Source organism: Bos taurus, chromosome 29 (genome assembly GCF_002263795.3).
Source record: "Bos taurus isolate L1 Dominette 01449 registration number 42190680 breed Hereford chromosome 29, ARS-UCD2.0, whole genome shotgun sequence".
In the NCBI taxonomy this organism is placed as follows: Eukaryota; Metazoa; Chordata; class Mammalia; order Artiodactyla; family Bovidae; genus Bos; species Bos taurus.
In genome coordinates this window covers 48,074,335-48,101,016 of record NC_037356.1, presented here as the reverse complement: position 1 = coordinate 48,101,016, position 26,682 = coordinate 48,074,335, and the positions used below count along the sequence as shown (strand labels likewise).

At 52.2% G+C, this 26,682-nt stretch overlaps 1 protein-coding gene across 4 annotated transcripts in view; it reads left to right on the top strand.

Annotated features, from left to right (window-relative positions):
* The window catches only part of SHANK2 (SH3 and multiple ankyrin repeat domains 2), a 561,554-nt gene that overhangs the window by 18,348 nt on the left and 516,524 nt on the right, over window positions 1-26,682 (top strand). For all 4 annotated transcript variants that reach the window (XM_024987497.2, XM_015461388.3, XM_015461387.3 and 1 more), the window contains exon 2: window positions 14,548-14,648. The gene's annotated coding sequence lies outside the window, so the exon portion shown is untranslated. The remainder of the gene's footprint in view (window positions 1-14,547; window positions 14,649-26,682) is intronic.

Below are 26,682 nucleotides of genomic sequence, written 5' to 3'. Positions count from 1 at the left end.
AACTTCTCTTTTGTCAGCTTTCTACTCCAGGGTGGGCTCAATCCCACCTCTCAGAGAAACTGGGGGCAGAGGGGACCCCAGAACTAACCAGGGTGGATCAGGGTTCCAGAATGCTGGTGCTGGGGGCCCAGGTCCAGCCTTTGGGAGAACACTGGGCCTCAGAAAGGAGACAGGACCTAGACAAGTCCCAATAGGTTTCCTGCGGGACCCCGACCCCCAGGGCTGAGCGGCTTCCCCTAAACCCTGAGGCCCGTGTGGGTTAGTGTAGACACTCCACCCAGACCAGGCCCAGTGAAATAACTTTTGGGGTTTATTCTCAAAAAACCCCAAAACACCTGGATTCTTACCGGAAGTGCCTGGGAGTAGTAGCATCGTTATCTAACATTCGCTGCTGCCCCTGGACAGAACAGGATTATTATTATGTAACATTCGCTGCTGCCTCTGGACACACGGACAGTTTTCTGGCCTCCACCGGAGTGTCTGCACAGTGCTCAGGCCGCCGGGGTGTGCAGTCACCTGAAACGCACAGATTCCCCAGCGAAACGTGACCCGTGCTTGGCTGTGGGGTCAGTGACCTGCGGGAAGGAGGGGTGCTTTGGGGCTTTCCCAGAAGACAGGAAATACCTCCAGGGTAACGGACCACTCAGCCAGCGCCACGATGCTCCATGTCTTGAGGCAAAAATGATTTCTTTACCGGGCTTACTTAATTACGTTGTAATAAACAATGCCGTCACATAGAATAGAATAAGATAAAATAATAAAAAAGTTATGTATATCTTTGTGGGTAGCTTGATTATTATTATTTGCATTTTATTGCATTATTGTGGGTAGCTTATTATTATTTGCATTTTATTGCCAGCTTTTGTCAGAATACATGTCGTTGCCTACCTGTGCCAGGCACTTCCATGCCTGTGATCTCGTGGCGTCTTCACAGTCCACCCCGGGGGTGGAGGAAGTATTTTTATACCCATTTTACAGAAGGGGAAACTGAGGCCCAGAGAGGTGCAGTGACTGGGGTTTTGAGCCCAGCAGGTGCCTCTGTGCTTTGACCAGGACAGCCTCAGAGCTGGAGGGATGTGAGCGTTTTGTCCTGCGTCTCTCCCCCAGTGTCTGGCCATCCTGATGTCTCTGCTGACCACTTACTGTGAAGTCTGCCCAGCGCCTCTGTGTTTGGGTAGCCCCGTCCCCCGACCTCTGGGAGGAGGGACGAGGATGAAGGCAGGTTCAGCTTCTTGAGCATCCTTCTGACTCCAGCCATCCCAGAGCCTGGACGGTGCCTTTGTCTTGGCAGGAATGTGTGTGTGTAGTGATCAGAGCATCCTCCTCCAAGGCTGTGGTCGGGGGTGTCCAGCGTCCGTGTGGGGAGTATCGCAGCCCAGGATGGAGCAGGGCTCCCGTGATTTTATGTCTCTGTTCCTGCTCCTGAGTCTTTGCAGCTTTGGGGAGTATTTGACTGGCCCCCCCCCATGCATGCTCTGGTGTCCTCCAAGCAGGTGGTGCCTGTGCTCTGACACGTGACTGCTGTGTGACCTTGGGCCAGCCAGCTGACCTCTCTGGGCCTCAGTTTCTTCTTCCTGAAAATGGGGTAATGACATATCTCTGGCGACGTTGACCATTAAATGAAACCCCCTACATAAAGTTGAGACTGTTGTTACTGACCAGGGTTCTTGGCCTTCTTAATCAATAGAAATTGATCAGAGGCCACACAGGGTCTTTACTGGGGCCCCTGCTGCAGCAGGGGGAGCAGGAACAACCGGCAGGTTCCCTTGCTTCTTCGCTGAGGGGGAAGGAGCTAGTTGCTTTCATGAGGTGAGGGTAGGTGTGTCCGGGGTCACACGGGTGGCTTAGGTGGTCTGCCTGCCCATTCGGTGGTGTTGAGTGTGGGGCTTGCCCAGTGCCCTGCTCTTGCTCCCTCCTCTTCAGAAGTGGCAGTTGGGTTTTTTGGTCTCTTTGTATCTTTCGTGCAGGATTTGCCCCAACTGCCCGTGCAGTGCTGTTTTCAGTTCCCGATGGTTTTTTGCTGGAGTAGAGGTGCGTCCAGGTGTGGGCACGGTGGCAAAGGGCGCCAGGTCCCAGCCCATCTCATGGAGATCCGCCTGCGTGTGCCGTGAGGTGCTCACATCACCGTCGTTGGCAACACCTGTCTGCTCGAGCTGTTCCGATTGGACCCGGGCCACGTGCGGGTCGAGTCGGTGAACTCCCTTCCGCTCTCCTGCTGGCACCTCCTGTGCAGGCCCCATTGTGGATTCCTGCCCCGTCTGGTCTCTGCACAGCTTCTGGTCTGAGCTGTGAGTGCATTGGGTTTATGGGGGGCTCAGGGTGACAGTGTGGGGGCAGGGACCCAGCAACCTCTCTGGGTACCAGTTGCCCCTGCAGGGGTCCTCGAAAGCCTTGGGGACCCACCTGAGCTCCTCTGCTCCGTTGTGCATTAGGGAGGTCCCCTGGGGGGCTCCCAGCAGGGCTGACACCCCCCCACCCCCCAGGATCTCCAGGGAGAGGTGGGGACTGTTCCAAGTGGGTCTTTTTGGCAATGCTTTTGGTTCATTTGAAACTTTATCCTGCAGTTGTTTATTGAAGAGGGAGGGGAGGTCCTGGAAGGTGGGGGTGGAGTATGTATTAAATCAGTGATCCTGGTAGGAGCCCTTTCTGGAAAGCCTGCACTGTGGCAGGGCAGGTAGGGCCTTTGGTGTTGGACAAGCCACAGCTCCGCTCTGCTTTGTGGCCGCTGCCTGTGTGAACCACCTGTGTGACCTTGGGCGTCACCTGCTCCTCCACCGTGTGGGGCTGGTCACCCCGACCTGATCAGTAACGATTAGATGGCAGTCTGTCAGCTACCAACCTGCGTAACAAAAGCCTGCAGAACATAGGGTAAAATGAGAACTGCTCATTTCAGGGCCAGAGAGTAAATATTTTTTGCTTTATGCTGTAAAGTCTCTCTACAAAGCAACAGCAGTCATGGGCATTTTGCGAACAAATGGTCATGGCTGTGCCCCAATAAAACTTTATTTAGAGCAACAAGCCGTGGGCCGCATTTGGCCCATGTGCAGCAGTTTGCCAGCCCCTGGTTTATTTATCTCACCATTTGAGCAGGAGGGGGATGGGTGCTTCTTGTGGTCACTGAGTTCAGCCGTGGTCAGCTGGTGAGCAGGCGTCACTCACGTCGCTAGGGTGGGCTAGTTGTTGGCTGGGGGTGGGTGGTAACGGCGTCATCCAGCTCTCGCCGCCCCCCTCTGGCAGGCCAGCCTGGCCTGGTCCCTGGGAGGTCTCAGGGTCCCTGAGAACAGCAAGAGGGAGCAAGCGCCCGTGCGTCCCTTTGCTCTGGCCCCTTTGGCTGAAGCGAGTAGACTGGCCAAGGCCAGGGCACTAGGAGGCGCGTGCCCTGGGTGGGTTAGGGGCAGCCCTGTCTGCATCTAGTCCCCCCGCTGCTGGTCGCCATCACACTCACGAGCGAGGGCCCAGCTGGGGTTTCACGCTTTCAGGGGTCACGGGCTCTGTGGTTCAGCTGGCGGGCGTAATTAATACTTTAACTTCGCTCCTGAGTGATCTCACGTGGTAGCTGTTATGAGGCTCGTTTGCACCTGCACTTCTGCCCTCTCTGTCATGGAGCCAGAGCAGAAGCAGAGTTGAGAGTGTTCTCCGGAGGTCAGGGACCCACAGGGTCTTCTTTTGTGATGAGCGATTTTCAGAGGGAGCGGAGGGGCCATGGCAGAAAGGCAGGAGTGGGAGCTCTGGTCCAGGCGGGGCTGCTCAGCAGCTCTGGGAGCCCGGCCTCAGTTTTCTCGTCGGGAGAATGGGTAGATCAGGTGAAGTCACGTTCTTGCCTCCCCAGACTTTTAAGCCGTGGCACAGACAGTACAGTGGCGAGGCGCTGTCCACACTCTGGCACTCCCGGAGGGTCGCGGGAAGGTCAGCCTCAGAAAGGTGCTGGGACAGAAGCTGATGGAGGTGTTTTCCTGCTTTCCTCCTCATCCCTGAGAATGTTGGCGTTTGGCCTTGTTTTCAGGTTTTCTCTCCTCCCTTTCTCCATGAAGTGGACTCCGAATCCTTGTGCGCTTTTGCGAATGAGGTTCTTTATTATTGAGGTGAGATCACATAAAACCAACCATTTAAAAGTGTACAGCTCAGTGGCATTTAGCACAAAAAGTCCTGGTTCCGTCACCCACGAACAGTCCCATCCTTGCAGCCCCAGCAGCCGCCCTTCTGCTTTCTTCGTCTTTGTGGACTGCCCTGCTCTGGACATTGCATGTAAGCGGCTGGTTCGACGGGAGGGCGTTTGTGTCTGGCTTCCCTCAGTGATTAGAATGTTTTCAGTGTTCGTCTACCTTGTGGCCGCGTCAGGGCGGCGTCCCTCTTAACGCCTGAATTCTCTTCCCTTGTGTGGGTGGAGCACGTTTCCTCTGTTCTTCTGTCTTGGCTTCCCTGCTGGCTCAGTGGTAAAGAATCTGCCTGCCAGTGCAGGAGACACAAGAGATGTGGGTTCGATCCCTGGGTCAGGAAGATCCCCTGGAGCAGGAAGTGGCAACCCACTCCAGTGTTCTTGCCTGGAGAATCCTATGGACAGAGGGGCCTGGTGGGCGACAGTCCACGGGGTCGCAGAGTCAGACACGACTGAGCGCCACCACCCGCCACCAGCTTCTGTTGGTGGACTGTGGGTTGTTTCCACTTTTTGACTGTTCTGCATGATGCTGCTAGGAGCGTTCATTCTCATTCAGTTCAGTTCAGTTGCTCAGTCGTGTCCGACTCTGCGACCCCATGAACCACAGCACGCCAGGCCTCCCTGTCCATCACCAACTCCCGGAGTCTACCCAAACCCATGTCCATCGAGTCGGTGATGCCATCCAACCATCTCATCCTCCTGCCTTCAATCCCTCCCAGTATCAGGGTCTTTACAAATGAGTCAGCTCTTCGCATGAGGTGGCCAAAGTACTGGAGTTTCAGCTTCAGCATCAGTCCTTCCAAAGAACACCCAGGGCTAATCTCCTTTAGGATGGACTGGTTGGATCTCCTTGCAGTCCAAGGGACTCTCGAGAGTCTTTTCCAACACCACAGTTCAAAAGCATCAATTCTTCTGCACTCAGCTTTCTTTATAGTCCAGCTCTCACATCCATACATCCATGTGTCTTTGTCAGTTTTAGTTTTATCAGAATATACGCCGAGGAGTGGTATTGCTGGGTTCATTCCTGTACTGGTTGGGTTTTTTTGTAAATATTTATTTATTGATTGATTGGTTTGTAATACTGGCTTGATTTCCGTCGTACTTTGACATGAATTAACGTAGGTTTACATTTGTGCCCTCCCTCTTGAATCTGCCTCCCACCTCCCGCCTCTTCCCACGCGCTAGGTTGTTCCAGAGCCCCCGCTGCAGTTCCCTGAGCGCATGCGCTGGTGTGATGCATCCGTGGTGCTCCCTTCACTCATCTCGCCCTCTCCCTCTTCTCCCCACCCTTGCCCACAAGTTTGTCCTCTTATGTCCGCATCTCCACTGCTGCTCTGCGAACAGATTCGTCAGGACCATCCTTCTAGAGCCCCTGTAGATGTGTTGATAACCGATATTTGTTTTCCTCTTTCTGACTTGACTCTGTATAACAGTCTCTGGGTTCATCCACCTCCTTAGAACTGACTCAAGTGCATCCCTTTTTATGACTGAGTAGTGTTGCATTGTATGTATACACCACAGCTTCTTTACCCATCCATGTTCCCTTAGGATGGACTGGTTGGATCTCCTTGCAGTCCATGGGACTCTCAAGAGTCTTCTCCAACACCACAGTTCAAAGCCATCCATTCTTTGGCGCTCAGCTTTCTCTATGGTCCAACTCTCACATCCATCCATCCGTGTGTCTTTTTCAGTTTTGGTTTCTTCAGAGTATACGCCTAGAAGTGGTATTGCTGGGTCCATTCCTGTACTTTAGTTTTTGATGAAACAGCTTCTTTTCACCTTTGGCAGAACCAGGTTCCTCCCTCTTGAAAGGACCTGCAGTCACGGGGCCATTCCTGCCTTTCTGGATCAGAGAGAGGTGGTGACATGTGCTCTGATGGGGCCCTCAGGGGAAGCCTTCTGTGCCTGCTCTGTTAATCTCCAGGGCTAGGGTGACCCTCATGCATTCCCATCTCACACAGTTAGCTGGGATACGGTCAGGGGTGGCTGCAGAGTAGAGCTGCAGACCAGGCAGCTGGATTCCAGGAACTCTGCTCATGTGGAGGGTGTCCCTGGGGATGGGGCACAGGCTGGTGCCTCCTGACTCCCAGCCCAGGACACCGGGCCACTCTGTGCCTGGGGTGAGTCCTCAGGGTTACAGAGCTGTTTCAGGACGCTTCATAATTACGATTTCCATCTCCCCAGGAATGATGAGCACTTCTAAAAATAGCTGCAGAATGCTGAAGGCTAACCTTTTAAAACAGTTCAATAATTTAGTTATTCTCCAGCGGGGACAGGGAGGATTGCTATAAAGTGGGCGCTTTTAAAATTTCCTAGAACCCAGTCACTGCTCGCTTTTTTCCCCCCAGCAATTTGAGATGTAGTTTGCGTACCATGCAGTCCACACGAAGGGTAGAATGCTCAGCCGTTACCCCAGGTAATTCTGGGACATTTCTGTCCCCCTTGAAACAAACCCTGTACCTGTGAACAGCCTGCCCCCGACTCCCATCCCCACCTTCCCGGCCTCGGCAGCCTCCTGTCTGCTTTCTGTCTCCCTGCGTGTGCCTGCTCCCAGCGTTTCATGTAAATGGAACCGTTGTGACTGACTTCCTTCACTCAGCCTCCTGTTTTCAGGGTTCATCCGGTGTGTGGTGTGTCAGAGCGTCGGGACTGAGTGCGGCTCCGTGGCGTGGCCGGATCACGTTTTATTCATGTACTCGTGGGTTGCTGGATGTACAGATTGCTTCCACTTTTTGGCTGTGAGGAAGAGAGCTGCTATGAAGATTAGGGGTCAGGTTTTGTGGTGGTCATATGTGCCTTTTGTTAAGCTTAAAATTTTTTAAAAATTCATTTTTGGTTGCACTGGGTCTTCATTGCTACGAGGGCGTTTCTCTGGTTGCGGCGAGCAGGGCCACTCTGGGCTGCTGTGCTCGGGCTTCTCACTGCCGTGGGTTATCTTGTTGCAGAGCATGGGCTCCGGAGCACATGGCCTTATTCGTTGCTCGGGGGCATGTGGAATCTTCCCAGACCAGGGATCAAACCCATGTCCCCTGTATTGGCAGGTGGATCCTTAAGTACTGGGCCACCAGGGAAGTCCCGGACCTAATGTTTTATCAAGTTTGGGTGCACGCCTTGAAATACAATCATGTATCTTCGGTCACAGGCAGCTTTGTGTAACTTCATTTGTTCTGTTTTACACGACGTACTTTATAAAATAAAAAGAACCTCTTTATTTTAGCAATAATTGCAGTTGTAAGAAAGAATCCAGAGCCGTCCTGCGTACCCTCTACCCTGTCTGCCCCACACGTCGTATCCTGCAGAACCAAGTGATGACATTTAGTAGGACGCTGACAATGTCACGGTCAGGGTACAAGCGTCGCCATCAGCACCAGCGTCTCTCACAGACTCCCTCCTGCCTCACCTGCTTTTCAGCCCCTGGCAGCCCCTAATCTGTCTTCCATCTCTATAATTTTATTCCAGTAGTTATGCAGAAATGGAATTATGCAGTCAATCAGCTCTCTGGAGTTGGCCCCTCTGTCATCAGAACTCTGTAGAGGGGCTTCCCTGGTGGTTCCCTGGCGTAGGAGGTGGCTCCACTCCAGTATTCTTGCCTGGAGAACCCCATGGACAGAGGAGCCTGGCAGGCTAGAGTCCATGGGGTCACAAAGAGTTGGACATGACTGAGCGACTGACACTTTCGCTTCTACTTTTCAAGCATTAATGTTGTGGGTTTTGTGTGAACGTTGGTCTTCATTTCTCTGGGATAAATGCCCACGCATGCCGTCTCTGGGTTGCACAGTAGCTGCGTGTTTAGATTTTTAAGAAAGCGCTGCACTTCCTGCATGCTGTTTCATTTTATATTCCCATCGGCACCGTGAGAGCTTGTCCAGCTTCTCCCCAGCGTTGGGTGTTACTGTGTCCTGCGTTGGCCGGGCTGGTGTAGGGACGTCTCCCTGAGGTCTTCGCTTGCCTCGTCTTAGTGGCTGATGGTGTTTTGAACATCGTCTCATGTGCCCCTTTGCCATCTGGCTGCCTTCCTTTGTATAATGTCTCTGCATGTCTTTTCTCCCTGTCTTAATTGGACGGTCTTTTTTTTTTTTTTTTTTTTAATCCTGTTAAGTTTTGAGAGCTCTTTATACTCTGGACACCAGTCCTCTGTTGAATGTGCGCTTTGCAGGCATTTTCTCCCAGTCTGTGATTTGTATCTGTATCCTCTTTTTCACAGAACGAAAGGTTTTGAGTTTTTTGAGGTCTGATTTATCAGCTTTTCTGTGTGTGGCTCGTGCTTTTGACATCCTTTCGGCATTCCTAACCCTGGAGCCTAGAGATTGTCTCCTATGAGAATTTTTTCCCCCCAAAGTGGTATAGTTTTGCATTTTACATCTAAGTCCATGATTCATCCTTTTAAGAACTTTTTAAATTTTATTCAAAAAGTTTTAAAATTTATTGTTTACTTATTTTTAATTTTTTACACTGCACCGCACAGCGTGTGAGATCTTATTCCCCAGCCAGGGATTGAACTGACGCCCCCTGCATTGGGGGCTTGGCGTCTTAACCACTGCACCGCCAGGGAAGTCCCCCGTGATCTGTTTTGAGTTGACTTACTTTAATTGAAGTCTTGCTGATTGACAATGCTGAGTTAGTTTCCGGTGTCCAGCACAGTGGCTCAGTTATGCATTGCTGTTGTTCAGACGCTAAGTCGTGTCCCAACTCTTTTGCGACCCCATGGACTGAAGCTGGCCAGGCTCCTCTGTCCATGAGATTTCCCAGGCAAGAATACTGGAACGTGTTGCCATTTCCTTCTCCAGGGGATCTTCCTGACCCAGGGATCGAACCTGTGTCTCCTGCCTTGGCAGGCAGATTCTTTACCACTGAGCCGCCAGGGAAGCCCTCAGTTATACATAGGTGGATAAGATGGATATATATCTATTCTTGTTCAAGTTCTTTTCCGTTGTAGGTTATTAAAAATATTGAATACAGTTCTTTGTGCTATACAATATGCTTCTGTTGTTCATCTATTTTGCTATATAATAGTGTTACCTATCTCCCCTGGAGAAGGAAATGGCACCCCACTCCAGTACTCTTGCCTGGAGAACCCCAGGGACAGAGGAGCCTGGCGGGCTACAGTCCATGGGGTGGTAAGAGTTGGACATGACTGAGTGACTAAACCCGTGTGTCTATTAGTCCTAAACTCCTATTTATCCTCTCCGCCGCCCCTTCCCCCTTGGGAACCAAGGTTCATTTTCTGTCTGTGAGTCTGTTTCTCTTTGTGGATAAGTTCCTTTTGTCATTCTTTGAGATTCCACACTTACGTAAGTGCTCATCCATTCTCTACTGATGGACATTTAGGTTGCTTCCACGTCTTGCCTACTGTGAATAGCGCGTCTGTGAACTGGGTGGTGGTGCGTGTATCTTTCTGAATAGGTTTCGTCCGTGTATACGCCCAGGAGTGGGATTGCTGGGTCATCCTGTAAGGCTCAGGTTGGTGGTGGTAGTTCAGTCACTAAGTCGTGTCCAACTCTTGCAACCCCATGGACTGTAGCCTGTCAGGCTCCTCTGTCCATTGGATTCTCCAGGCAAGAATACTGGCGTGGGTTGCCATTCCCTTCTCCAGGGGAACTTCCCGACCCAGGGATTGAACCTTGGTCTCCTGCACTGTAGGCAGATTCTTTACTGTCTGAGGGCTTCCCTGGTGGCTCAGCTGGTAAAGAATCTGCCTGCAATGCGGGAGACCTGGGTTCGATCCCTGGGTTGGGAAGATCCCCTGGAGAAGGGGATGGCTACCCACTCTAGTATTCTAACCTAGAGAATTCCATGGACTGTATAGTCCATGGGGTCACAAAGAGTCGACACGACTGAGCGACTTGCACTTACTGTCTGAGCCACTGGGGAAGCCTAAGCCCTTAGATGTTCTTTTATTTTTCACTGATTTCTGTAGACTTCAGCATACAAGTTTTGTTACATTCACACCTAAGTAGTTTTTTGAGAAGTTAAAAATGGTATTGGATTATACATTTGGTTGTCCACATGTTCATTGCTAGTACAGGAGGATACAGTTGACTTTTATATGTTGATGCTGTATTTTGTGACCTTGTTCAACTCATTATTTGTAGGAAGTGTTGTCTTGGAGTGGAGAGGGCAATGGCACCCCACTCCAGTACTCTTGCCTGGCAAATCCCATGGACGGAGGAGCCTGGTGGGCTGCAGTCCATGGGGTGGCTAGGAGTCGGACACAACTGAGCGACTTCACTTTCACTTTTCACTTTCATGCATTGGAGAAGGAAATGGCAACCCACTCCAGTGTTCTTACCTGGAGAATCCCAGGGATGGGGGAGCCTGGTGGGCTGCCGTCTACGGGGTCGCACAGAGTCGGACACGACTGAAGTGACTCAGCAGCAGCAGCAGCAGCAGCAGCAGTTGTCTTGGAGATTCCTTGTAATTTTTTACAGTCTTGTCATCTGCGAATGGGGGCGGTTTTATTTCTATCTTCCTGATCAGGGGGCTTCTCTGGTGGCTCAGACAGTAAAGGATTGCAGGAGACCCGAGTTCGATACCTGGGTCGAGAAGATCCCCTGGAGTAGGAAACGGGCTACCCACTCCAGTACCCTTGCCTGGAGAAGCCCATGGACAGAGGAGCCCGGCGGGCTACAGTCCACAGTGTTGAGGAGTCGGGCACGACTGAGTGACTAACACTTTCACTTTCCTGGTCTGTATGCTTTATATCTCCTTTTCTTGCCTCTTCTATTACCTGGAACGTCTACTGCTGTGTTGAGTGAAAACGGTTAGAACAGACATCCTTGTTCCTGGTCACAGAAGGAAAGCGTTTTGTCTTTCCTTATTTGGAATAACGTTAGCTGATTACATGAAGTTTTGCAGATGCTCTTGATCAGGTTGAAGAATTTCCCTTCTTCCTTTTTTGTGGGGGGAGAATTTGTCACAGATGTTGAATTGTGTCAAGTGCTTTTTCTGCATTGATTGCTTTGACTGTGTAATTTTCCTTCTTTAACTTATTGGTATAGCATATCACATAAGTTAATTAAAAAAAAAAAAAAATCGAACCAGCCCAGCATTCCAGAAATAAACCTTACTTGTCTTGATCTATAATTCTTCTCTTATACAGTAATTGCTTAACTCTTATTTGTTTATATTTTGGTAAAGATTTTTTTCCATCTATATTTGACGGATATGGGCCTGTGATTTTCTCTTCGTATAGTTTTAGTATCAGTATCATGCTGCTAAGTAGCTTCAGTCGTGTCTGAATCTGTGTGACCCCATAGACAGTAGCCCACCAGGCATCTCTGTCCCTGGGGTTCTCCAGGCAAGAACACTGGAGTAGGTTGCCATTTCCTTCTCCAATGCATGAAAGTGAAAAGTGAAAGTGAAGTCGCTCAGTCATGTCCGTCTCTTATACTATACAGTATCTTCCAGAAAACAAAATCCAATTGATTTTATGGAACCAATATGATCATACTGGATTCTGTTTTCTGGAAGATATTGTATAGTGTATACTCAGTTATTCAGTTGTGTCTGACTCTTTGCAGCCTCATGGACTGCAGCCCGCCAGGCTCTTCTGTCCACTTGAGTTTTCCAGCAATAATACTGGAGTGGGTTGCCATTTCCTACTCCAGATATTGTATAGAATTGATCCTAATTCTCTGAACATTTCGCGGAATTCTCTGGTGAAACTATCTGGGTGTGGAGATTTCCTCTTTCTTACAAAAGCGTGTGTTTTATAATGAGGAACTCAATCTTCTTAATAGCTGTAGGGCTTCTCCGATTACCTATTTCATACAGAATGAGTTGTAACCGTTTGCATTTCTTGAAGAATTGGTTTCTTTGGTTTGTATCGTCTAACTTAAGCGTGTGGAGCTGTTTATCCTTCTGGTGCCTGCAGGCTCTATAATAATATCCTCCATTACGTTCCTGGAATTGGTAATTTGAGCCTTTTCTGTCTGTTTTGGTTAGTTTTGTCAATTTTATTGACTTTTACAAAGAGCCAGCTCATCATTTCATTGATTTTCTCTATTGTTTTTTTGGTTTTGTTTTTATTTATCTTCACTGTTTTGATTATTTCCTTCCTTCCTTCAAACCTTTGCTTTGGATTTATTTTCCTCACCTTTTCCTAGCTTCCTGAGATGGGAACTTAGACTTTGATATTCAATTACTCTTTTTTTTTTTCCTGCTCTGTATTTTCTTTAAAAAAACAAATTTACTGGAGCATTGTTGATATTTAGTCTCTCAGTCATGTCTGACTCTTCACGACCCCATGGACTGTAGCCCACCAGACTCCTCTGTCCATGGGATTCTCCAGGCAAGAGTACTGGAGTGGGTTGCCATTCCCTTCTGCAGGGGAGCTTCCCGACTCCAGGATTAAACCTCCGTCTCCTGCACTGGCAGCAGGTTCTTTGCCCCTGAGTCAGCAGGGAAGCCCTTCTGCTGGAGTGTAGTTGACTTAAAACATTGTGTTAGTTTCTGTTGTACGGCAGCATGACTTTCTGATGGTGTGAAAGTGACGTATTCGGTAGAGACTCTTCTTTGAATCTTGACTTTTGATCTTTCTGGGCCTGTGACACGTGGAACCATCCTCTGTCGTGGGCGGGAGCAGTGAGCCGCGGCTCCCGCCAGCCACGTGGTCACGGGTGAGCGGCCAACGCGCAACCGCTCTGCACCCGGACGACCGTTCTGGTTTTCACTTTCAGGACAGTTTTCGGTAAATGTAGTGAGATAGTCAGCAAGTCGTCATAAAGTAGGCTTCGTGTTAGATCATTCGGTGCAGCCATAGGCTAATGAAAGTGTTCTGACAATGCTGAAAGGAGGTGAGACTGACCTGTGATGTCCAGTTGGGTGTATTATGTGCATTTTCGAGTTATGATATTTTCTACTTATGATGGGTTTACCCAGATGTCACCCGATCATATATCAGGGAAGATCTGTGTTTCCTTGTTGTGATTTTCTGTTCCGTTTTTCAGTGAGGTTTTCTGTTTTCACGTGTTTTCAGGGTGTTCATGTGTCGAGGCATTTTTGGTTTTGCCACTTCAGACTCAGATTCAGCGCTGACATCCCTGTCCCCTGAGCGTTGCCAGCCGCCGGCTGTGCTTCACCCATCTGAGATCTTCCTGGTTTGGGGGATTATGAGTGATTTTCAGTGGAAATGTGCACAGCTGCGCGTTCTGTCGTGCGCCGCGGGCCTCGCTGAGCCTGCTGCTTTAGCCTGTTTGTCTGGACGTCACAGGGAAGCCGTGCTGCCTCGTTACTGCCTGCAGACGGCCAGGGTCCTCGGTTGGCCCCCGCTGACACCCCAGTGGGGAGGGCCCTTGTTGTTGCTGGTGGGGGAGGGGACCTGCTCCCACGTGGCCTCCACGGATACGAGGTGGGCGTGGCCTCACTTGCTGGCGACGGGGAGGGTCCCGACTCAGCCCTCTTCTGACCTCTTCACTGAGATGGGGGCGTGCCGTGTGTGTGCGGAAATCCAGGCTCCACGTGGTGTCTGCGTTGATACTGTGGAACTGGAGGAGGATGCGTGCCTGCTCGTCGGGGAAGAAACTTCCAGCTCCATGGCTTGGTTTATCTGCCCCCTCCCTCCCCGTGGAGGTTTGAGTGCCTGTGACGGCCACGCGAGGGGAAGTCCAGGCTCCCCCCTTGCCCTCTGCTCCTGGGACGCAGGGTGGGGGCCGCAGTTCTTCTGTGACATCCAGGTGGAGTAGTGGAGTGATTGTCTGAACGTTTTTTTTTTCCTGTTTCGCTGCCATTTTCCTGGCTTTTTCTGGAGAGAGTAGTCATTCTTTGCAGCTTTTTTTTTTCCTGCTTCTACTGATGTTTCAGCTGAAGCTCCAGTCGTTTGGCCACCTGATGTGAAGAGCTGATTCTCTGGAAAAGGCCCTGATGCTGGGAAAGACTGAGGGTAGGAGGAGAAGGGGGCAACAGAGGATGAGATGGTTGGGTGGCATCACTGACTCAATAGACATGAGTTTGAGCAAGCTCCAGGAGGTAGTGGAGGACAGGGGAGTCTGGCGTGCTGCAGTCCGTGGGGTCACAAAGAGTCAGACACGACTGAACGACCGAAGGACAGCAACTGGTGTTTCTGGCTCTCCGGCTTCTTAGCTGCCAATCTGGGAAATGAGGCAAAAACCCAGCTCAGAGAAGCGACCGCTGTGCCATTCCCTGCAGCCCTGGGCCCCGACCGGCCTGCCTTCTCTCCACCCCTCAGAGTCTTCGGTTTGTTTCTTGTGCGGCATCCTGGGGTTTCCGTTGCACGTCTTGGGAGGAGTGGGGGAAAGTGTGTCTATGCCATCTTTCAGGAAGCAGAAACGCAGCCGCTGGTTTTCAGCTCGCAGGCATCAGAGCGCTTGCAGTTCTGACCTCCGTGTCCTCGTGGAGCCTCTGTCTGACCGCGCCCTGGTTGTCTCTCACAGCTCTGGACATGTCTCCTGTCTCCTTGCCTTGACCCATCGGAGCGCGGTTGGTTCTGGTTCCGAGAAGCCTTCCTGCGGGGCCCAGTCTGCCAGCGCCTCTGGTGAGTTAGAACATCTTCAGTGCTGTGGTGTGGACTGCCTCCCCACTTTGGCACCCCGGCCAGAGGATGGCAGTTCCTCATGGCCAGGGCCCCAGTGCCTGAGTCAGAGTTGGGGGGGGGTTGTCCTGGGTGCTGGAAGTACACACCTGCCCTTGCTGCCCAGTTAGTGTGACCTTGGGGGGACTCACCGGGACTGCGGCTCTTCATCTCTGCTCCGAGATGCCCTGGTTGGGAGGGTGGATGGTGGAGGAGGTGTGACGGGCGCCCTGCCTCCACTGTTTCCTGGACCAGGAGATGCGGGCTTGTGTCCAGCGTGGGGACCACAGAGGGAAGCCCACAACCTGAGGTTCGGCAGAGCTGAGATGTGCTCTGAGCTTGCAGTCTGACGCCCATTGCTGGTTGCATGTTGACCATCTCCTGTGTGCCCTCTCTGGTGTTGTTTATCTGTAATATGTGCTTATAATCAGTGTTTTCAGAGTGTGGCCTGGATACTGGGCTTCACCACGGCCGACCTCGTGAGGCAGGGGCACTGACCGCCATCCTTGGGTGAGGGCCTGGGCCCCCATCGGTGAGACCCCCTGCTCCCTGCCTCGCTGGTCCTGAGAGGCTCTGCCTGGTCCTGGCTCTGCACACCCCGAGCTCTCTCTGCTGTCACACTCGGCCGCCCAGCCTGGGGACCAGAAAGGCAGGTCTGTGAGGTCTGCTCCTGCTCGGACATATTTTTCAGACTTTTGAAAAAATGTATCGCCTATCCAAGGAGACGTTTTAGACCCTTGTTCCAAATTGTCCACCCCAGCGAGATTTTAATACATGGACGTGCTGTGTATCTGTTTATGTTCTGCTTGTATATCGCTGCTTTCTGCTTAAGAACACTGAGACCCATTGCATCTTCCCAGATTCCGATGAGAAGGAGAAGAACGTCCTAGGCTTACAAATAGCCCAGGCAGGAGCGGAGTGTCAGGGCCACTGCCCCAGCCCTGGTCACCTTCAGCTTGTGGGGGGTGGGTGCTGCTACCCCTGGCTTCTCAGGCCTCCAGTCCTGCCTGAGATCCAGTTCAGCCCCTCTCCCTGTCCTTGTGCAAGCCTTCTGGAAAGGTCGTTGTCCCCCCGTATGCCCCGAGTTGCTTCTCTGGCCCCTGCTCCCGCCCTTCCCTGGGTGCACGTGGGCACTGTCCTGGCAGGAGGGTGGTGATGGGGCTCCGGGAGGACCAGCCCTGCTCTTCCAGCCAAGCAGGCAGAGCCTGCAGTCCCCTTGTCCTCTGTCTGTCCAAGAAGCTGCATGCAGTTCCCTTGTGGGGAAGCCGCTGGCGCCAATTCCCCATGGCTGCTCACTCGAGTGGCTCCGCAGAGAGCTGACAGGTGGGTGCACACCGTGGGTGGCTCAAGCAGAAGCTGTGGCCGCCCTTTCCTCTAGCAGCAGAGCAGGCTCGGAGAAGGAGGTGTCCAGGCTGGCGGGAAGGTCCCGCACTTGGGTGAGCTGCGTGGCCTTGTCCCCACCCTCGGGCTCCGGACCTGGGCCTTGCTTAGGTTTGTTATGGTGGCAGCCGGGGCAGGGCACTGAGCCCACCAGCAGCATGTTTCTGCGTTTTTGGGGTGCTGTCTGCCCCAGGCCGGGTTGGGGGCTTGTCGGCTCATGACCAGGTCGAACCTCCCTGGGCCTGGGTTTGTACCAAGGCCCGCTCACCTCCTCCTGCCTCCTTTCTGAGAAAAGGCCCCTTGATCACTCGACCTGAGCGTTTGCCTGTCCCCGGCCTGGCGTTGGGAACCCTGCATCAGGGCTGGGCCTCCAGCTGCTTCTTAGGGAACTCCTCTCCGTTGGCCCCAAGTGGTGGGGGCTGTGGTCTCAGAATCCGTCTCTGTGGCCATGGTCACTGATGTGCCAGGGGAAGAGAGGAAGAACGGCTGGACCGGGCGGCCCTTTAGGCCCAGAGTGGACACGCTGTCAGCTTGCTCTGCCGGCCAGGGTGCCTTTCCCACGCAGCGTTGGTCATCTCCAGGACAGGGGGCCTCGGGGGGCCGGGTGTTCACAGAGAGATGAGCCCCAGGGCAGCCTCCCAAGGCCTCTCAGCTGGAGAAGGATGGTGGTCCTGTGCTGTGGATGGAGGGGGGCAGTTTCCGTCTCTCAGGGGTCAGTCTTCGTGAACCCAGGAAGTGCTACGTCCTGAGTGGGTTGGGGGAACGGAGGCAGAATTCTCCATCAGGCCCGGGTTTCTCTGCGCGCTTCATCTCCCTCTCAGCTGTTTTTCCTGCATCCTCCGGTGTCCCGCGAAGGGACCCTACCCTTCAGCGACCTCCGGATGTCCTAGAGGCCGCTGTTCATCGTGGACGCCCCTGCGTGGGCGCCCCATGGCCCCATCCTGGCCACCATGTCCCCTTGCAGTGGAGACGGTCATCATGTAGCAAAGCGGTGTGGATTCTGAGTTTCAGGCCTTTGGAAGCTATCCCCTCCTGCTGCCATTTGGAAAAACATGGAAAATGACCCTCGGGTGGTAATTTAGGGAGCAGCCAGAATGTCACGTAATGGGTGGCAGAGGGTTTCACTTTAGAGTAATGGAGTTAATGCACAGTTAAATTAACGTGATGCCTTCAACCGTCTCCTCCTCTGTCGTGCGTCCCCTTCTCTATCTGCCCTCAGCCTTTCCCAGCATCAGGGTCTTTTCGAGTCAGTGAATTCTCACCCATGAGTCACAGTGCTTGCTTGGACGAATGCAGAGATTCCGTTTTCATGAAGCTGTTCTCAGTCGCTAACTTGTGTCTGACGCTTTGCGACCCCACGGACACCAGGCTTCTCTGTCCTTCACCATGGACCCTAAGGGTCCTGTGATGTACGGATTACTCAGGATTATCTCATTGGGCCTTTAATCCGTCACAAGAGGCCTTACGACAGGCAGGTCTGAGCAGAGGAGACCCATGAAGGCAGGGGCTGGGGGACGCAGCCATGAACTGGGATACCTGGAGCCCCTGGAGGCCGGAAGAGGCCGGAAGGCCCCTCCCCGAGAGCCTTTGGAGGGAGCCAGCTCTGTGACGCCTGGATTTCCGTCCCGTGAACCTGTTTCCAGACTTTCAGCCTCCAGGATTGGGAGACGATATGTTTGTGCTGCTCTGAGCGGCCCAGCCTGGGGCCCTTTGTCACAGCAGACCCTGGACGGTCATCTACCACATGAATCCCGATTTCACTGTGGTCGGGAGACAGGGTCATATTTCAGTGAAGAGGAAGGGAAGTGGGGTCTTGTGTGTGGCTAGGGCTAAGGATTTGAACAGGCTTACCTCGATGGCTAGCTGGTCACCATGGGAAGATGTGATGCCCTTTCCTCAGGTCACCGTGGCCCAGATGAGATCTTGGGGAGCGGGCTTGGCACTGGCGTGGGCAGGACTTCCATCACCCTGTCACTGTCTGCAGAACGCGCCCCCCCAGGTAAACTGCTGGGAGAGGCTTTTGGTTCAGTTGAGTTCAGTTCAGTTCCTCTGTCGTCACCTTCTTCTGTCTTCAGTCTTTCCCAGCATCAGGGTCTTTTCCAGTGAGTCGGCTCTTCGCATCAGGTGGCCAAAGTATTGGAGCTTCAGCTTCAGCTTCAGTCCTTCCAGTGAATATTCAGGACTGATTTCCTTTAGGAAAGCCCTGAGCACCCCTGCTCTCGGCCAGACTGAGCCTGAGTCTGCACGCCGGGCGCACACTGCTGAGCTCCACAGAAGTGCCCTGAGTGTTCCACACATTCAGAGTGTCCCCCACGAACGTCCACTTTCAGCGCTTCCATTGCTTCCGAGGCCTGGAGGTCAAGTGGGCACCCCAAGCCCTGCCCACACGCCTCCTGCCTTTGGTCTTTCTGGGCGGTTACATTCTGCTCTGGCCGCCCCAGGACCTGCACGTCTTACCAGGGCAGAGGGAGCAAGGAGGCCTGAGGGGTCAGGGAACCTGCCAGGCCATGCCCACCCCTCATGGCAGCATGCGGCTCCACACTTCCATGGGCATGTTTCCTGTGCCCAGTGGCTCCACCCCAGACGCATGGTTCTCACGTTTGCTCTGTGCGGCTCTCCTCCTTGTTCCCGACCCCTTGACTGTCTGGAGACCCCACCTCCCAGGAGGGTTCCCTGTCTCCACCCTTGCACGCTCTCTGAGACCACGCCCTCAGCTCCCAGGGCCTGCACAGGACGCAGCTGCACCCTCGGGCGTCTTGGGGCCACTGTGGGAACGAGCCCAGCACCCCTGGGTTTCCTTCTGCTCCTCTGTCCCCCGCTTCCTCCAAACACGTTAGACCTGGTCGCCCACTGAGAGAGGTGGGGAGGGAAACATCCCCCCGAGTCGGGAGGGGGACCCGAAGAGCTGATGCCGGAATGACCTCGGGCTTCGCAGAGCCCCGGGGTTGGAGTGTGACGTCGAGAAGGCCGAATGGGTCCAGGTGGACCGGAGTCCCCACGGGAGCTGCTGGTCTCCTCTGAGGACTGAGATGGAGGCCATGAGGTCTCGGGAAAGCCGTGCTGGTCGCTGTGCTCATCATGTAGATCCTCCCAGATCTCTCAGCTGAGGACCACGTTGTCATCTCGGCAGGCGGAGTCCTTCCCCCGGGCTGTGTGTGCGTGCCGGCCGCGTCTACCACAGCCCCTGCACGCAGCACCTGGGCCAACTCACCGATGCTCCCCGCAGGGGTGAGGATGATCGAGGATGAGGAAGAACTGGGTTTGTTGACCCAAATGGGTCATCCCAGTCCTAGGAAAAGGGCTGTGTTATTTAGTTTTTGACTTGGAACCTGAGCCAAAGAATGAGAACTCTTGGGCGTCTTGTTGAAATCGCAGGTTCTAAGGCCTCCTCCAGTTCAACAGGAATCTGCCTTGTTAGCTTACTAACCAAGTGATTCTGCTACGGGCCCCCCTGAGAACTCTGATTTAATGTTGAGTTGTGCTGTGCTTAGTAGAGCCATCGTGTCTGACTCTTTGGGATCCATGGACTGTAACATTGGGTTAAAGACCATTAAAACTCTGTCAAAACCATCAGGCTATGACCAGCTCCTGGGATGACAGCGTGGCTTTGCAGCCACATGTGTGCTTTATCTCTGAGCCTCCTGGCAGCCAGGGGGAAAAGGGAAAGCTGGGCTAGCAGAGCACTCTTTTCTAGTATGAGTTCACCTGGAGAACAGGTTTTCCCAGTGCTCTTGTCTAGGAGGAACGTTCTCAAGTGGTGTCTTCAGTTGGCATTTGACCAGGAACGCCCCAGTAGTTTTCATATACTGTTTGACTTCAGTGAAAGCTGAGGACATAACAAAACCTTTTCTTAATTATTATTTTGGCTGTGATGGGTCTTCATTGCAGTGTGTGGCCTTGCAGCATGCAGGGAGCTTAGTTCCCTGACCAGGGATCAAACCCATGTCCCCTGTATTGCATGGAATATTCTCAATTGCTGCACCATCAGAGAAATCCCATAATGAAAACCTTTTTGAGATGGACACTATGCTGAGAGGTTCAAGTGTATTATAGTCTTGTATTTTGAAGTGATTCAGGCGTAGAATTCATGGAACTGTGCCAAGGACAAGGCTTTTTGCAAAAGAGAATCGAAGAAAAGAGATAAAAGAGAGTTGAATGATTCTATAGCATGTGATTCCATTTTATATGAAATGTCCCCAAAAGGCAAATTTGTAGAGATAGAAAGTCACGAGTGGTTGCCAGGGGTGGTGGGGCTGGGGGTTTGGGAGGTGATGGCTGAGAATTATGGTGTTCTTGAGACTGTGTAACTGTTTTAATGTGGACAGAGGTGATGGTCTACCCAACTCCATGATCACAGGAAAGCCTGCTGAATTGTATTTTCCTGAGAAAACTGTATGCAGGCCAAGAAACAGCAAAACTGGACATGGAACAATGGACTGGCTCCAAATCGGGAAAGGAGTACGTCAGGCTGCATATTGTTACCCTGCTTATTTAACTTATATGTAGAGTACATCATGTGAAATGCCAGGCTGGACGAAGCACAAGCTGGAATCAAGATTGCCGGGAGAAGTATCAATAATCTCGGATATGTAGATGACACCATCCTTATGGCAGAAAGTGACGAAGAACTAAAGAGCCTCTTGATGAAGGTGAAAGAGGAGAGTGAAAAAGCTGTTTTAAAAGTCAACATTCAAGAAATGAAGGTCATGGCATCTGGTCCCATCACTTCATGGCAAATAGGTGGGGAAACAATGGAAATCGTGACAGACTTTATTTTCTTGGGCTCCCAAATCACTGCGGATGGTGACTGCAGCCATGAAATTAAAAGACACCTGCTCCTTGGAAGAAAAGCTATGACAAACCTAGACAGCCTGTTACTTTGCGGACAGAGGTCTGTTCAGTCAAAGCTGCGGTTTTTTCCAGTAGTCACGTGTGGTTGTGAGAGTTGGACCATAAAGAAGGCTGAGTGCCGAGGAATTGATGCTTTTGAACTGTGGTGTTGCAGAAGACTCTTGAGAGTCCTTTGGACTGCAGGGAGATCCAACCAGTCAATCCTAAAGGAAATCCGTCCTGAATATTCATTAGAGGGACTGATGCTGATGCTGAAGCTCCAATACTTTGGCCACCTGATGTGAAGAGCTGACTCATTGGAAAAGACCCTGATGCTGGGAAGATTAAAGGCGGGAGGAGAAGGGGACGACAGAGGATGAGATTGCTGGATGGCATCACTGATTGAATGGACATGAGTTTGAACAAACTCAGGGAGACAGTGAAGAACAGGGAAGCCTGGCGTGCTGCAGTCCATGGGGTCACAAAGAGTCGGACACGACTGAGTGACTGAATAGCAAGTGAGTTGTATGGCATGTGGATTAGATCTTCACCAAGCTGTTTTCAAAAAAGAATTGGTGACGTGTTTGCGTGTTACACTGAGTCCAAGATTGTGTGCCGGAGAGTTGGAAAGAGACGCTTTGTCCCGATGGAGCCCCGCTCAGCTTCCTTGGGGGCAGGGAGGCCTCCAGGCCTGCAGTCTCCTGGGAGGCCTCTAAACCCTGGCCCCCGAGCAGCGGGCCAGCCCTCAGGTCAGCGGGGCTCCCGCCCTGGCCCCAGGGTGTGTGTCGTGTGTCTGAGGATCCCAGGCACTGATTATGTGCTCTCACACGTTGCTGTCTCTGTTCCCTGAGATATTTTTACCTCCAGGCCCGAGGCTGCTGAGCGAGATCTTTGGCGCAGGGCTTGCCCGCATCGAGGTGTGGAGGGTGGTTTCTCTGAGCCAAGCAGGCTGTGTGTCCTGGCTTCTCCCAGCAGAAGCTGGGTCTCGCCCGTCCTCTGAGCCCGTGCTGAGCGAGCGGAAGTAACCCGATGGAGTGAGTTAGTATCTGGTCTCAGGGTGGGGCTGGATTTACTGAGGTTCATAGAGACAGCTTCCTGGTAAGAAAGAAGTTAGATGAGAGTGAGAGTAAAGTGGTGTTCATGTGACTGTAAATGTATGTGTATCTCACGTCAGTGTTCTTGCCTGGAAAATCCCTCCCATGGACAGAGGAGCCTGGTGAGAGTGAATGCAAGTAAAGTGGTGTTCATGTGACTGTAAATGTATGTGTATCCCTCTGCAGTGTTCTTGCCTGGAGAATCCCTCCCATGGACAGAGGAGCCTGGTGAGCTACAGTCCATGGGGTCGCAAAAGAGTCAGATATGCTTAGCAACGAAACCACAGAGCACCAATAACAATCTGTTTCAGAAGAAAAAAGTCATGTAGCCACATCAGGAATTTTCTAGGTTTGGTGACACTGGGGCTTAACCACACATTCACAGGGGGATGGTTTTTGTGAACCAGCTCCCAAGGGGCTGTGTTGGGGGCATCCGATTGTGAGCCTGGTTTCTGGAGCTCCCTGCTGTTCTACAGCCCCGGGATGCACCCAGCAGAGGGTCTCACACAAGCCCCAGCTGGGCGGGGGCTGATGCCAGCCTGTGGTCCAGTTCTCCTGGAAGGGTCAGCTGCCGTGAGGCTTTAGAACTGTGGGGAGTCACCAACTCGTTGACTAAACCTTTTCTTGGAAGGAAGAAGGGAGAAGGCAGAATGTAGCTCACCAGAACAAACACATCAGCCTTCCGCCAAATGAGGTTTTCCCTCTCTCGGACAGTTGGAAATAAAACTCAGGGTGTTTGCATGGATGCAAATTGTCCCCTTTTCTTTCTTTTTTCTTTTTTCTGTTGACATTTTTATTCTATTACAAATTGTTGCCTGTTTGCCTAGGTAGCGAGCCGGTCTCTGTAATTTTGCTGTGGTCCCGTAGCCATGGATGGAAAAATAGGGCAATTTACCTGTCTGTCAGAAAAGCACAGCCGGGGATGGAAGGAAGGGCTGCTGTTCCACGTTCTCTAAATATTTACGCTCCTGTTCCTCTTTTGTATTTATTCCTTCCACCCGAGTGGCAGGTACACAGTCGCCTTCCAGCGCTCATTCTCCCTGGATGTTTTTAGAGAGAGCGGTTCCACTAATCAGAGCTCTTTCATAGTCACGAAGTGGATTCAAGTAATATTTAATCCAGCGACTAGGATGTTGGAATGTAGTTCAGGCCCATTGGGTATTTTTTTTTTTTTTTTGCACATCCTTTTATTTTTTTGGAATATAATTGGTCTACCGTGTTGAGTTACTTTCTGGTGTACAGTGGAGTGAATCAGCCATGTGTGTGTATGGACCCCCTCCTTCTTTGGCCTCCCTCCCACCCCTCCTTCTCACCCATCTAGGTCATCACAGCACCGGACTGAGCTCCGTGCTCTTCACTATACTGCAGTGCAGCTTCCTGCCAGCTGTCTGTTTTATACCTGGTAACTTACACATGCCAGTCCTAATCTCCCAACTCATCCAGCCGTCCCTTTCCTCTGCTGTGTCCACAAGTTCATTCTCTACGTCTGTGTCTCTATTCCTGCCCTGGAACTAGGTTCATCCGTACCATTATTCTGGATTCCACGAACATGCATTAATGTATGATATTTGTTTTTCTCTTCCTGACTAATTTCACTCTGTATGATAGAGTCTAGGTCCATCCACATCTCTACAGACGACCCGAATTTCATTCCTTTTTTATCGCCGACTAACATTCCACTGTATATATGTACCGCATCTTTATCCATTCATCTGCTGATTCATCTAGGTCATTTCCATGTCTTGGCTATTGTGAATAGGGCTGCTGTGAACACAGGCGTGCGTGTATCTTTCTGAATGAAAGTTTTCTCTGGATATCTGCTCAGGAGTGAGATTGCTGGATCATATGATACTTCTGTTTTTAGAGGAATCTAAATTGCTGGGTCATGCGGTAACTTAACTGTGGTTTTTGAGGACTCTCTGCACTGTTCTCTGTGGTGGCTGCATCTCTTTGCATCCTCACCAGCAGTGGAGGGGGCGCCCTTTCCGAGGAGATGATGTCTCTGTGGCCTCTGTATCCTGCACCCCTTGCCCAGGACTGGCTCCGTGGCAGTATCCAGGGAGGGAACTAGTCCGTGTGATGGGAAGCACGCCTCCGGGCTTGCTTCTGTGTCTCTGGTCAGGCCGCGGCTGAGGGGTCCAGGTGAAACCTGGGTGGGGCTTGCCCTAAAAGTGCAGCAGTGGCTGGCGGGGGACAGACGCCCAGTGTGTGTCTGTGATGCACACGTGTGTCTGGAGTCCTGGGCAGCACTGTGTCCTCGTCTTCACGTGGGGAGCCCGTCACCTGAGAACTTGTCCATGGGAACCGGGTCCCTGCCCGCACAGGCTCACCTTACCTGGGAGTTGGCAGTTGTTCTGGGCAGTGCAGACGGGAAGCGAGTCGGATCCCGTTACCTGCCTTGGGGGTGGGGGGAGTCATTGTTCCTGCAGCCACCTCGAGCCAGGAAATGTGCCCGCAAGCCAGGGTGCTTGCCCTGGTCCTCCGGTTACTCTGGGAGCAGGCTTCTCCAGATTTCCTCTCTGTGGTATTTGATTCTTTTTTTAGATTTACCTGTTTTACTTCTATGCAGGTGACCTACCTGCTGGTACAGGTATCAGATTCCCCACCTCTCTCTTGCAGCTCTGCTCCTGAGAGCTACAGTCGCTTACAGAACCGGCTGTTCAGGGGCCCTCAGACCACCCTCAAGTTCAGTGATTCTCTAGAAGGACTCCCAGGACTCAGCCAAGCTGATGTAGTCACACTTTGTTATAGAGAGAGGACACTGGTGAAATCAGCTGATGCAAAGGGTCGTGGGCCAGGGTACAGGGGGACCAGGCGCCAGCTCCCAGCTGTCCTGTCCCAGAGGACTCTTGCAAACGACACTTGATTCTTCCAGAAGCCCTGTGTGACAGCACACATGAGCTGCTGCCAATCAGGAATCCTCCCTGGGGAGCATTAGGGAGTCCTGGGGTTTTACTGGGGGTCGGTCACAGAGGCATGGTGGACCACCTGCAGGCTGAGCTTAGTCTCCAGCCCCTCTGTCAAGCCCGGGGCCCTCCCCATAAACCATGTTATTAGTATAAATGACCTGTTGTGGCTCATGGCCTCATATAAACAGTTTCTCAGGAGGACATTTCAAGGGCTCAGAGGTGCCCTCCCAGGAGTCCCGTCAAGGGTCTGGACAATCCTGACAGCAGTGTTCACCCGTCACTGCACAGCAGTATTTCAGAGAGTGGACTCTGGGTCCAGCATCACATCTTGGTTCTGCCATGGCTTGGCTCTCTGGTTTAGGTACTTGTTCTACCTCTTTATGTCTCTGTTTCCTTATTGGTAAGATGGGGGCGATACTGGATAAGCACAGGGGCAAAGAGCTTGAGGACTGAATGGCAACTGATGAAAGAAAGTGACTGTTGCAGCCACGCCGCTGCCACTGTGATTGCCCATGGAGGAGGGCAGGCTGCAGGTCCTCAAGGAGTTAAGCAGACCCAGCGGTTCCACTCGCAGGCACGTACCCAGGAGGCATGAACACATGTTCAAACGTGTCTGCCCAGGAGACACGGACACGTGTGAGTCTTCACAGTAGCATTACTTCCAGTAGATCCTAAGTGTCAGAAACACTGACATCACCCACAGACGAATGGATAATAAACACATGTGGTCCCTCCGTCCGAGGGAATATCATTCATCCATGGAAAGGCGTGAAGCCCTGACACTCACTGCAACATGGATGAACCTCAGGAACGTTATGCCATGTGAAAGAAGCCAGACGTAAGAGGTCTCATACTGTGCGATTCCACTTATGTGACGTGCCCTGAGTGAGACAGTGGGGTGCACGGTGGGGAGGGGCAGGGTCGGCTGGGGTGGGATTTGGAGGAGGAAGGAATGGGGAGTGAATGTGATGGGCTTGGGGGTCTCCATTTGGCAGATAGAAATGGCCTGGAATTACACACTGGTGATGCTCGTACAAAGCAGCTGAAAACCACTGAGCTGTCCTCTTTAAATGGTGAATTTTATTTCCGTACAAAAATTGCTAAAATGAACCCCAAATGCCACCACACACCTAGGAGAATGGCCCAGCTGGAGTGACAGTGTCAGATACGGGTAGGGTGTGGAGCAGCGGGAGCTCACTGTCGTGGCTGCTGCAGAAGACAGTTCGACAGCTTCTCACAAAACTAAACACAGTCTTACCGTGTGTTCCAGCCATCGTGTTCCTGGGCATTAAGTCAAAGTCGAAAACTTAATCCACACGAAAACCTGAACACAGATTTTACTTATAATTGCCAAAAATTGGAAGCTGTGAGGTGCCCTTCAGTAGGTGGGTGGATGAACCGTGGTCCATCCAGATGATGAAATATTATTCAGCACTAGGAAGAAGTGAGCTGTCACACCACGGGAAGACATGGAGGAGCCTTAAATGCTGTGACAGTGTGAAAGAAGCCAGGCTGCAAAGGCTGCCCACTGTTTGTGCGTGTGTGTGCGTGTGTGTGCGCGCGTGTGTGCGCGCGTGTGTGCGCATGCGTGTGCATGCATGCGTGTGTGCGTGCATGCGCGCGCGCGCGTGTGTGTGTACGTGTGTGCGTGCGTGCATGTGTGCGCCTGTGCGTGTGCGTGTGCGTGTGTGCGCATGTGTGTGTACGTGTGTGTGTGTGTGCGTGCGTGCTCAGTCTTGCCTGACTCTCTGGCCTCATGGACTGCAGCCTGCTAGGCTTCTGTGG